This window comes from Delphinus delphis, chromosome 12 (assembly GCF_949987515.2).
Source record: "Delphinus delphis chromosome 12, mDelDel1.2, whole genome shotgun sequence".
Lineage (NCBI taxonomy): Eukaryota > Metazoa > Chordata > Mammalia > Artiodactyla > Delphinidae > Delphinus > Delphinus delphis.
Window position 1 is genome coordinate 19,946,864 of NC_082694.2, and position 11,703 is coordinate 19,958,566.

Genomic DNA, 11,703 nt, shown 5'->3' on the forward strand with positions numbered 1-11,703 from the left:
AGCCATGGCCGCTGAGCCTGCATGTTCGGAGCCTGTGCTCTGTAATGGGAGAGGCCACAACAGTGAGAGGCCCACTTACCGCAAAAAACAAACAAACAAACAAACAAAAACTTATGATCATCTCAATAGATGCAGAAAAAGCATTCAACAGAATTAAACACCCATTTGTGATAAAAACCCTCCAGAAAGTAGTCATAGAGAGAACTTACCTAAACATAATAGAGGCCATGTACAACAAACCCACAGCCAACATGGTTCTCAATGGTGAAAAACTGAAACCATTTCCACTAAGATCAGGAAAAAGACAAGGTTGCCAACTATCACCACTATTATTCAACATAGTTTTGGAAGTTTTATTCATGGCAATCAGAGAAGAAAAAGAAATAAAAGGAATCTAAATTGGAAAAGAAGAAGTAAAGCTGCCACTGTTTACAGATGACATGATACACTACATAGAGAATGCTACAGCTGCTACCAGAAAACTACTAGAGCTAATCAATGAATTTGGTAAAGTAGCAGGATACAAAATTAATGCACAGAAATCTCTTGCATTCTTATACAATAATGATGAAAAATCTGAAAGAGAAATTAAGGAAACACTCCCATTTACCATTGCAACAAAAAGAAGAAAATACCTTGGAATAAACCTTCCTAAGGAGACAAAATACTTGTATGCAGAAAACTATAAGACACTGATGAAAGTAATTAAAGATGATACAAACAGATGGAGATATACACCATGTCCTTGATTGGAATAATCGGCATTGTGAAAATGACTATACTATGCAAAGCAATCTACAGATTCAAAGTAATCCCTATCAAACTACCACTGGCACTTTTCACAGAACTAGAACAAAAAAATTCACAATTTGTATGGAACACAAAACACCCCAAATAGCCAAAGGAATCTTGAGGAAGAAAAACGGAGGTGGAGGAATCAGGCTCCTAGACTTCAGACTATACTACAAAGCTCCAGTAATCAAGACAATATGGTACTGGCACAAAAACAGAAATGTAGATCAATGGAACAGGAAATAAGGACCAGAGATAAACTCATGCACATATGGTGTCCTTATCTTTGATAAAGGAGGCAGGAGTATACAATGGAGAAAAGATAGCTTCTTCAATAAGTGGTGCTGGGAAAACTGGAAAGCTACATGGAAAAGAATGAAATTAGAACACTCCTTAACACCGTACTCAAAAATAAACTCAAAATGGATTAAAGCCCTAAATGTAAGGCCAGACACTACACAACTCTTAGAGCAAAACATAGGCAGAACACTTTATGACAAAAATCACAGCAGAATACTTTTTGAGCTGCCTCCTAGAGAAATGGAAATAAAAACAAAAATAAACTGTGGGACCTAATAAAAGCTTTTGCACAGCAAAGGAAACCATAAACAAGCTGATGTTTGCAAATGAAGCAACTGACAAATGATTAATCTCAAAAATATGCAAGCAGATCATGCAGCTCAATATCAAAAAAACAAACAACCCAATCCAAAAATGGCTAGAAGACCTAAACAGACATTTCTCCAAAGAGATACAGATTGCCAACAAACAAATGAAAGAATGCTCAACATCATTAGTCATTAGAGAAATGCAAATCAAAGCTACAATGAGGTATCACCTCACATCAGTCAGAATGGCCATCATCAAAAAATTTACAACCAATAAATGCTGGAGAGGGTGTGGAGAAAAGGGAACCCTCTTGACCTGTTGGTGGGAATGTAAATTGATACAGCCACTATGAAGAACAGTATGGAGCTTCCTTAAAAAGCTAAAAATAGAAATACCATACAGCCCTGCCATCCCACTACTGGGCATACCCTGAGAAAACCATAATTCAAAAAGAATCATGTACCACAATGTTCATTGCAGTTCTATTTACAATAGCCAGGACATGGAAGCAACCTAAGTGTCCATTGACAGATGAATGGCTAAAGATGTGGCACGTATATACAATGGAATATTACTCAGCCATAGAAAGAAACAAATTTGAGTTATTTGTGGGGAGGTGGATGGACCTAGAGTCTGTCATACAGAGTGAAGTAAGTCAGAAAGAGAAAAACAAATACCGTATGCTAACAAATATACATATAGAATCTAAAAAAAAAAAAAAGAGGTCATGAAGAACCTAGGGGCAAGACAGGTATAAAGACGTTGACCTACTAGAGTATGGACTTGAGGGCATGGGGGGGGAAGGGTAAGCTGCGTCAAAGTGAGAGAGTAGCATGGACATTTATACGCTACCAAATATAAAATTGATAGCTAGTGTGAAGCAGCCACATAGCACAGGGAGATCAGCGTGGCACTTTTTGACCACCTAGAGGGTTGGGATAGGGAGGGTGGGAGGTAGCAAGATGCAAGAGGGAACAGGTATGAGGATATATGTATATGTATAGCTGATTCCCTTTTTAATAAAGCAGAAACTAACACACCATTGTAAAGCAATTATATTCCCATAAATATGTTAAAAAAGCAAAAAAAAAAAAAACGATTAGAAGAGATCATTTAAATATGAAAATGGAACTCTAATGACTTACTGACATTTTTTTGCCATTAGAAGTCAGATTGTGGTCCCAAAGGGGAAGATTTCTTCTCAGTGTTTAACATATTACCCAGAAATTTCTGGCTTCCTGGAATTTTCAATAATAATTCCAAATCTCTTGGCAATAGCTTTCAAGCACCACAATTTCTGCCAATAAAAGAATGATCATTAAGCATGCTCTCACTTTGGTTGTTTAAGAGTCCAGCTATGGGCAGCCAAATTGTTATTATTCTGCAGGGACTGCTTGATATGAAGAGTATGTTTGAAGTGGAAATCACACGACGCTGCTTGATGCAATCACCTGATTGACTAGGTGATTATTTAATTTGGGGAAAATATTATCATAGTATAAAGACTTCATTTGGAATGAGAAAAAACTCAGTTTAAAAAGCATTTGTCAGGGCTTCCCTGGTGGCACAGTGGTTGAGAGTCCGCCTGCCAATGCAGGGGACACGGGTTCGCTAGAGAAAGCCAGATGTTCTTTTTCAGATGAAGAGAACAACTACATCAAGCTAGATAAATTGTGTTTGGTTGGAAGTCTGATCTGAAACAGGAAATATTTGTTGCCATGTGCTATGAGACAAGGAAACTACATAATAAACCATTAATTATCTTGCATTCTGTTTTCATTTGCCAAATATATACGGTGACAGTAACTTAATCAACAACATTATAATAAAGTGACCATAGAGACAATACTCACTGCTCTGGATTCAAACAGACCTGGACTTGAGTCCAGCTGCATCACCTTGATGATGTTACTCAACTTCCTTAATTCTTAGTTTCCTTGTTTTTTTTTTTTAAACCAAGAAAAATATAATAATAATACCTGTCTTCATAGAGTGGTATTAAATGAGTTATTACAGATAAAGGAATATGTGTGTTAACTTCAAAGTTCTGTAACATTTTTGAGCACTCAAAATATTATTTTATGGTGTAATAGAAGTAGCAGTATATACAAACTGAGGCTAAGGGAACTAATGATTGGCATGGTGAATTATTGGTGGCAGAAATGAGTTTTGAATTAGATGCCCAATCTCCCTCTCCAGGGCTTTTTCTACTACATCTCATCCCAAGAAAAAAGCTCATCTCTGAGCCTTGACTATTTCATGTTCCAATATGATCAGGACCTATCTGGCCTCTTCAACCATGAACTTCCTTTATAGTCTAATAAAAAAAATGACACAAGAAAATAGAGGCAAGCAGTAGCAGCAAGTCAGGATTTTACCAAAGAAAAATGTAAAATCCAGTTAGCTATTATTGCTTTCAATTTGCCAGTTCACTTTTTAAGTTCTCCAACTGCTTCCAGCATGTGATATACAATCTTCATCATGAATTGTTACATTTGTGTTTGTAATGTTACTTTCAAATTCAATTTTACTCAATTGCATCCAAAAATTTTACAAAAACAAACCAAAAAATGGGTTATTTAAAATAACGCAGAAGGAAAATTCAGAAAACAAAAAGACCTCTTATTTAAGCATTTATATACTCAAATATTTATTATCTTAACCAGCAGCTAAACAACCTAAAAAGATCTAAAAGGGTTTATAATCTGAATACTCACATTGGCCAATCTCAACTGCTCCTAAGTGTCTTCTGATAATTTTTGGAGTGATGCACCTGGCTTGCTAGATAAGAAGTGAATCAATGAAGGTGTGACAGACAGATTTTATGTTAGCCACAGACCTGGATATTAATATTATAGAAATTTCTTTGGCTGGAAGTGGAGGGATGAGGCAGAAAAAGAAGTCAAAGACTTTTGAAGCATAAGAAGTATTATTGTTGAAGTGCCATTGTTGCCTTTGAAGTTGGGAGAAGGAAGGAATCTACTAGCCAGGAAATGCAGACATCCTTAGAAGTTGAAGACCCCCCACTCCATCCTCCCTGGGCCAACAGCCAGCAAGGAAATGGCACCTCAGTTCTATAATCACATAGAACTGAATTTTGCCAACAACCTGTGTGAACATGGAAACAGGGTTTTCCCCAGAGTCTTTGGTGAGAAATGCAGGCTAACACCTTGATTTCCAAGCAGAGGAATTAGCTGAACCCACTGGGCTTCTGATCTGCAGAACTGGGATATATAAATGTGTCTCATTTTAAGCTGCTAGATTCATGTTAATTTGGTACAGCAGCTCACAATATAGATCTTTAAATAATGTCTTAACCCAGTTCTGAGGACCCTACTAGAGACAGGTAAGTTTCCCTTCTCAAGCAGTAAAGTACACTTCCCCAATCACATGCCTTACCTGGCTCTTACATTCCAGGCCACCATACACCCACCCTAATATACCCATGGTCAGGTACCAGACAGCCAGGGGTAAATCCTGTGTTACCTGCTGTAATTATTCAAATAAGCCTATCCTAAACCTGTTTGCCTCACCCATTTCTTCCCCAGGAAACCACAACAAATGTGCTCGTCAACAGTTCCCTTGTATCTTTTGCCATCTCACCAATCCCTGTGCTTCCCCTGAGAGGTTCTGTGTGGTATGCTATGCTCTCCCCAGGCAACTGTGAGTATTTTTTTGATTATGGTTTTCTCTGGGTATATGCCCTGTAGTAAGATTGCTGGGTCATGTGGTAGTTCTATTTTTATTTTTTTAAGGAACCTCCATACTGTTCTCCATAGTGGCTGTATCAATTTACATTCCCACCAACAGTGCAGGAGGGTTCCCTTTTCTCCACATCCTCTCCACCATTTGTTGTTTGTAGAATTTCTGATGATGGTCATTCTGACTGGTGTGAGGTGATACCTCATTGTAGTTTTGATTTACATTTTTCTAATAATTAGTTATGTTGAACGTCTTTTCATGTTTTTGTTGGCCATCTGTATGTCTTCTTTGGGAGAAATGTCTATTTGGGTCTTCTGCCCATTTTTTCATTGGGTTGTTTGTTTTCTGGATATTGAGCTGTGTGAGTTGTTTGCATATTTTGGAGATTAATCCTTTGTCAGTTGCTTCATTTGCAAATATTTTCTCCCATTCTGAGGGTTGTCTTTTCATCTAGTTTATGGTTTCCTTTGCTGTGCAAAAGCTTTTAAGTTTAATTAGGCCCTATTTGTTTATTTTTGTTTTTATTTTCATTACACTAGGAGGTGGATTGAAAAAGATCTTGCTGCAATTTATGTAAAAGAGTGTTCACCCTATGTTTTCCTCTAAGATTTTTACAGTGTCTGGCCTTACATTTAGTCGTCAATCCATTTTATTTTTGTGCATGGTGTTAGGGAGTGTTCTAATTTCATTCTTTTCCATGTAGCTGTCTAGTTTTCCCAGCACCACTTATTGAAGTGACTGTCTTTTCTCCATTGTATATTCTTCCCTCCTTTGTTATAGATTAGGTGATCATAGGTGTATGAGATTACCTCTGGACTTTCTATCCTGTTCCATTGATCTATATTTCTGTTTTTGTGCCAGTACCATACTCTCTTGATTACTGTAGCTTTGGAGTATAGTCTGAAGTAAGGGCACCTGATTCCTCCAGCTCTGTTTTTCTTTCTCAAGATTGCTTTTGCTATTCAGGGTCTTTTATGTTTCCATACAAATTGTAAAAATTTTTGTTCTAATTTTGTGAAAAATACCATTGGTAATTTGATAGGGATTGCATTGAATCTGTAGATTGCTTTGGGTAGTATAGTCATTTTCACAATAATGATTCTTCCAATCCAAGAACATGGTGTATCTCTCCATCTGTTTGTGTCATCATTGATTCTTTTCATCAGTATCTTATAGTTTTCTCAGTACAGGTCTTTTGTCTCCTTAGGTAGGTTTATTTCTACCTAAGATATATTATTATTTTATTCTTTTTGATGTGATGGTAAATGGGATTGTCCCCTTGATTTCTCTTTCTGATCTTTCATTGTTAGTGTATAGATATGCAAGAGATTTCTGTGTATTAATTTTGAATACTGCAACTTTACCAAATTCATTGATGAGCTCTAGTAGTTTTCTGGTATTAACTTTAGGGTTTTCTTTGTAGAGTATCATGTCATCTGCAAACAGTGACAGTTTTACTTCTTCTTTCCAATTTGGATTCCTTTTATTTCTTTTTCTTCTCTGATTGCCAAGGTCAGGAATTCTAAAACTATGTTGAGTAATAGTGGTGAGAATGGATATCCTTGTCTTGTTCCTGATCTTAGAGGAAATGCTTTCAGTTTTTCATCATTGAGAATGATGTTTGCTGTGAGTTTGTCATATATGGCTTTTACTATGTTGAGGTAGGTTCATTTTGTGCTCACTTTCTTGAGAGTTTTATCATAAATTGGTGTTGAATTTTTTGAAAAGCTTTTTCTGCATCTACTGAGATGACCATATGGTTTATATTCTTCAATCAGAATGGGAGAAAATATTTGCAAACAAAGCAACCAACAAGGGCTTAATCTCCAAAATATACAAACATATCATGAATCTCAATATCAAAAAGACAAACAACCCAATCAAAAAATGGGTGGAAGACCTAAATAGACATTTCTCCAAAGAAGACATACAGATGACCAACAAACACATGAAAAGATGTTCAATGTGACTAATTATTAGAAAAATGAAAATCAAAACTACAATGAGGTATCACTTCACACTGGTCAGAATGGCTATCATCAAAAAATCTACAAACAATAAATGCTGGAGAGGGTGTGGAGAAAAGGGAATCTTGTTGCACTGTTGGTGGGGATGTAAATTGATACAGCCACTATGGAGAACATTATGGAGGTTCCTTGAAAAATTAAAAATAGAACTATCATATGATCCAGGAATCCCACTTCTGAGAGTATATCTGTAAAAAAACATAATTCAAAAAGATACATGCACCCCAATGTTCATTGCAGCTCTATTTACAATAGCTAAGACATGGAAGAAACCTAAATTTCCATCAACAGAGGAATGGATAAAGAAGATATGGTACATATATATAATGATGTAGTACTCAGCCTTAAAAAAGAATGAATTAATGTCATTTACAACAACATGGATTGACCTAGAGATTGTCATACTGAGTGAAATAATCAGACAGAGAAAGAGAAATATCATATGATATTGTTTACATATGGAATCTAAAAGAACAAAAAAGGATACAAATAAACTTATCTACAAAGTAGAAATAGAGTTACAGAAGTAGAAAATAAACTTATTGTCACCAGGGTATAAGGGAGGGAGGGATAAATTGGAAGATTGGGGTTGACATATACACACTATGTCTTATATATAATGTAGATAACTAATAAGGACCTCCTGTATAGCACAGGGCACACTACTCAATATTCTGTAATGGCCTATATGGGAAAATAATCTACAAAAGATTGGAGATAGATTTTATATATATATATATATATATATATATATATATATATATATATATATATATATATATATATATATACTGATTCATTTTGCTGTACACCTGAAACTAACACAACATTGTAAATAAACTATACTCCAATTAATTTTTCTTTAAAAAATGCGGATTCACACCAAAGTTTGTTTGTCACTGTTTTCACTGACTTCTGCTTCTCCTTTTCCTCCCCTTCTCCCACCATATTGAGGAGTAAGGGAAAAAGAAGAAAATGCTTCAATAAATTTAACAAATATGCCAAATATACCAAAATGATTTAAAGAACCATAAAAAAAAAAAACATTCTATGTGCAAAAGCCAGGCAACTGGACCACATATGTTTTCTAGGATTTCCTTTTCAGTTCCCAGACGGGCTCCTGTTTGCTTCAACGGAAATCACAACCTCAGGCAACTGAAATGTTGCCAGCCGTTTGCTATTGTTTTGGAAATGCCCTAGGGGTAGGGTTCAACTCCTCATGAGCTGAGCTTGGAATCAAATCAAATTGCCACTTTGTGTGTGAGAATAGAAATTTACCAGAGAACTACAAGTTTGAACAAATATTGACTATGCCCTAGAGATGGTACTTTGAACAGATCTCCAAAAGTGGTCAGATATCTGGTGTCCAAAGTGCTGTCTGATTTTGCTAACAGTAGCACTGGAAGGGGCGGGAATAGCCCTAAGTTAAAATGTCCCAGACCCTGCTATTTTACCTAGGTTCAGTAATTTTCCAAGGATAGAAAATTTTCAGTTTATTCTATGGATTTTTTTTCAATTGCCAGATGTCCAAAATGGTTGATTTTAGTTGTTTTGTTTTTACTTTTTTGTTTTATACAGAGGGCAAGTTCACCTACTCCTCATCCACAATTCCAGAACTGATTAAACATTATTTTTACATTTGCATTAATCTCTTCTATATGTTTGCTGATTTTTCATTTATTTTGTCTGTCAGTGATGGAAATGTGTTAAATATCTTGCTATAATGATAGATTTGTTTCCTTTTCCTAGTTCTGTAATTTTCATCAATTATGAATATAGTTATGCCAGCTTTAATTTGATTATAATTTCCATAGCATATATTTTTCGATTCTCTCAGGTTTATGCATAATTAAGACACAATGTTTCTTTACAACAGGTATCTGGATTTTAAAATATTTATCTATTCTGACAATTTTTCTCTTTTAAGTGAAACTTTTGGCTCATTTACATTTATTGTAGTTAAACTATCACATTTAGGTTATCTCTATCACCATTTTTTGTACTATTTGCACCTTTTTAAAAATTTTTCTCCTTTCTTATCCTAATTTTCTTCTTTTTTACAAATTTTTCATACATTTCTCTCCATTAGTTTGAAGGTTATATACTTTATTTCTACTATTTTAGTATTTTGATGTGCACATTTAATTTATCATACCCACAATTTAATCTTCATATTTTTCATGATCTGAAAAATATTACAAGAATTGTGAAACATTTCAACTAATAATTACTAAAAGTACATGGTATTGTTATCATTTTAGATCTGCATTGTCATTTTTACTGAAGATTATACTTTTGTCTTATACACTCAAATTTTGTTGAGGTTTATCCATAGGGTCACCATTTTCTTTGTTCTTCATTAGTTTATGCTTCTCAGATATTCCACCTAAGACTGCTTTCCTTCTGTATGAACAATAATCTTAAACTTTCTACTGGTTGGTAGAAAATTGTATATTTGTCTGAATAAATCTTTACTTTGCCCTTGTTACCAAAAAAACTGTTTTGTCAGATATAGAATTCTAGATTGACAAGGATATTAATATATTGATAGTATCATTCTTGGTCATCTGGTTTCTATTATTTTTATTGAGAAGATAGCTATCAGTACAATTTTTAGCCCTTGTAAGATAGTCTTTCTTTTCTCTCTGGCTGCTTTAAAGTTATTTTTTATTTTGATGTTATACTGATTAACTATGATGTATCTTGATGGGGATTTGTTTTTATTTCTCTTGATTAGGATTTTTGGCTTCCTGAATCCATGATGTTGAAGTCTTTTATAAATTCTTGGAAATCTTTGTTTTAAACTGAATTATGTCTCCCCAAATTCTTATGTTAAATCCCAACCCCCAAAGTAATGGTATTTGGAGATGAGGACTTTGGGAGGTAATTAGGCTTAGATGAGGCCATGAGGGTAAAGCACTATGATGGGATTACTGCCCTTATAAGAAAAGACACCAAAGATGCTTTCTTTATATCTCTCTCTTCCATGTAAGGACACAGCAAGAAAGTAGCTCTCTACAAGACAGGAAGAGAGCTCTCACCAGAAATCGAATTTGCTGGTGGATTAAAGCTTGGACGTCCCAGCTTTTGAATTGTGAAAAACAAACTTCCATTTTTTTAAGCTATCTTACCAATAGTATTTTCTTATGGCAGCCCAAGCTGAGCAACACAATTGTAAATCATTAATTCTTCAAATATTTCTTGGCTCAAAAAGTTTCCCTCTACTCTTCTATTTTTTTTTAATTTCTGTCTCACTCTGCTACTCTCTAGGTATTTTTGTACCCAAATCTAACTTACAGTTAGTAATTTTTTAGTCACTAACCCTGTCCAATGTATTTATTTTAATTTGGTTATATTACTTTTCAGCTCTAGAATGTTTGATTATTTTGTGAGTATAATTTACCTTTACTCTTAGTTTCTGATCTTTTATTTGGTGTGCAATTCCTTTTTTTAATTTAAGTATATTAACAAATTCTGATATTTTCTCCACTTGATAGTCACAATATCTGTTTTCATACATTTCAGCACTAATTTATTTTAACATCTTTACTGGAGTATAATTGATTTACAAGGTTGTGTTAGTTTCTGCAGTATAACAAGGAATCAGCTATATGTATACATATGTCACTATATCCCCTCCCTCTTGCACTTCCCTTCCACCCTCCCTATCTCAGCCTTCTAGGTGGTCACAAAGAACCAAGCTGATCTCCCTGTGCTGTGCAGCAGCTCCCCACTAGCTATTTTACATTTGATAGTGTATATATGTGAATGCTACTCTCTCGCTTTGTTCCAGCTTATGCTTCCCCCTCCACATGTCCTCAAGTCCATTCTCTACATCTGCGTCTTTATTCCTATCCTGCCACTAGGTTCATCAGAACCTTTTTTTTTTTTTTAAGATTCCATATATATATGTGTTAGCATATGGTATTTGTTTTACTCTTTCTGACTTTCTTCACTCTCTATGAGAGATTCTAGGTTCATCTACTTCTCTATAAATAATTCAATTTTGTTTCTTTTTATGGATGAGTAATATTGCATTGTATATATGTGTCACATCTTCTTAATCCATTCATCTGTTGATGGACACTTAAGTTGCTTCCATGTCCTCGTTATTGTATATAGTGCAGCAATGAACACTGTGATACATAACTCTTTTTTTTTTTTTAACATCTTTATTGGAGTATAATTGCTTTACAATGCTGTGTTAGTTTCTGCTTTACAACAAAGTAAATCAGCTATACATATACATATATCCCCATATCTCTTCCCTCTTGCATCTCCCTCCCTCCCACCAGCCTTATCCCACCCCTCTAGGTGGTCACAAAGCACTGAGCTGATCTCTCTGTGCTATGCAGCTGCTTCTCACTAGCTATAGGTTTTACATTTGGTAGTATATATATGTGAATGTTATCTCTCACTTTGTTCCAGCTGACCCTTCCCTTCCCCATGTCCTCAAGTCCATTCTCTACCTCTGTGTCTTTATTCCTGTCCTGGCCCTAGGTTCATCAGAACCATATATAAGTATTTTTTTTTCAGATTCCATAAATATGTGTTAGCATACGGTATGTGTTTT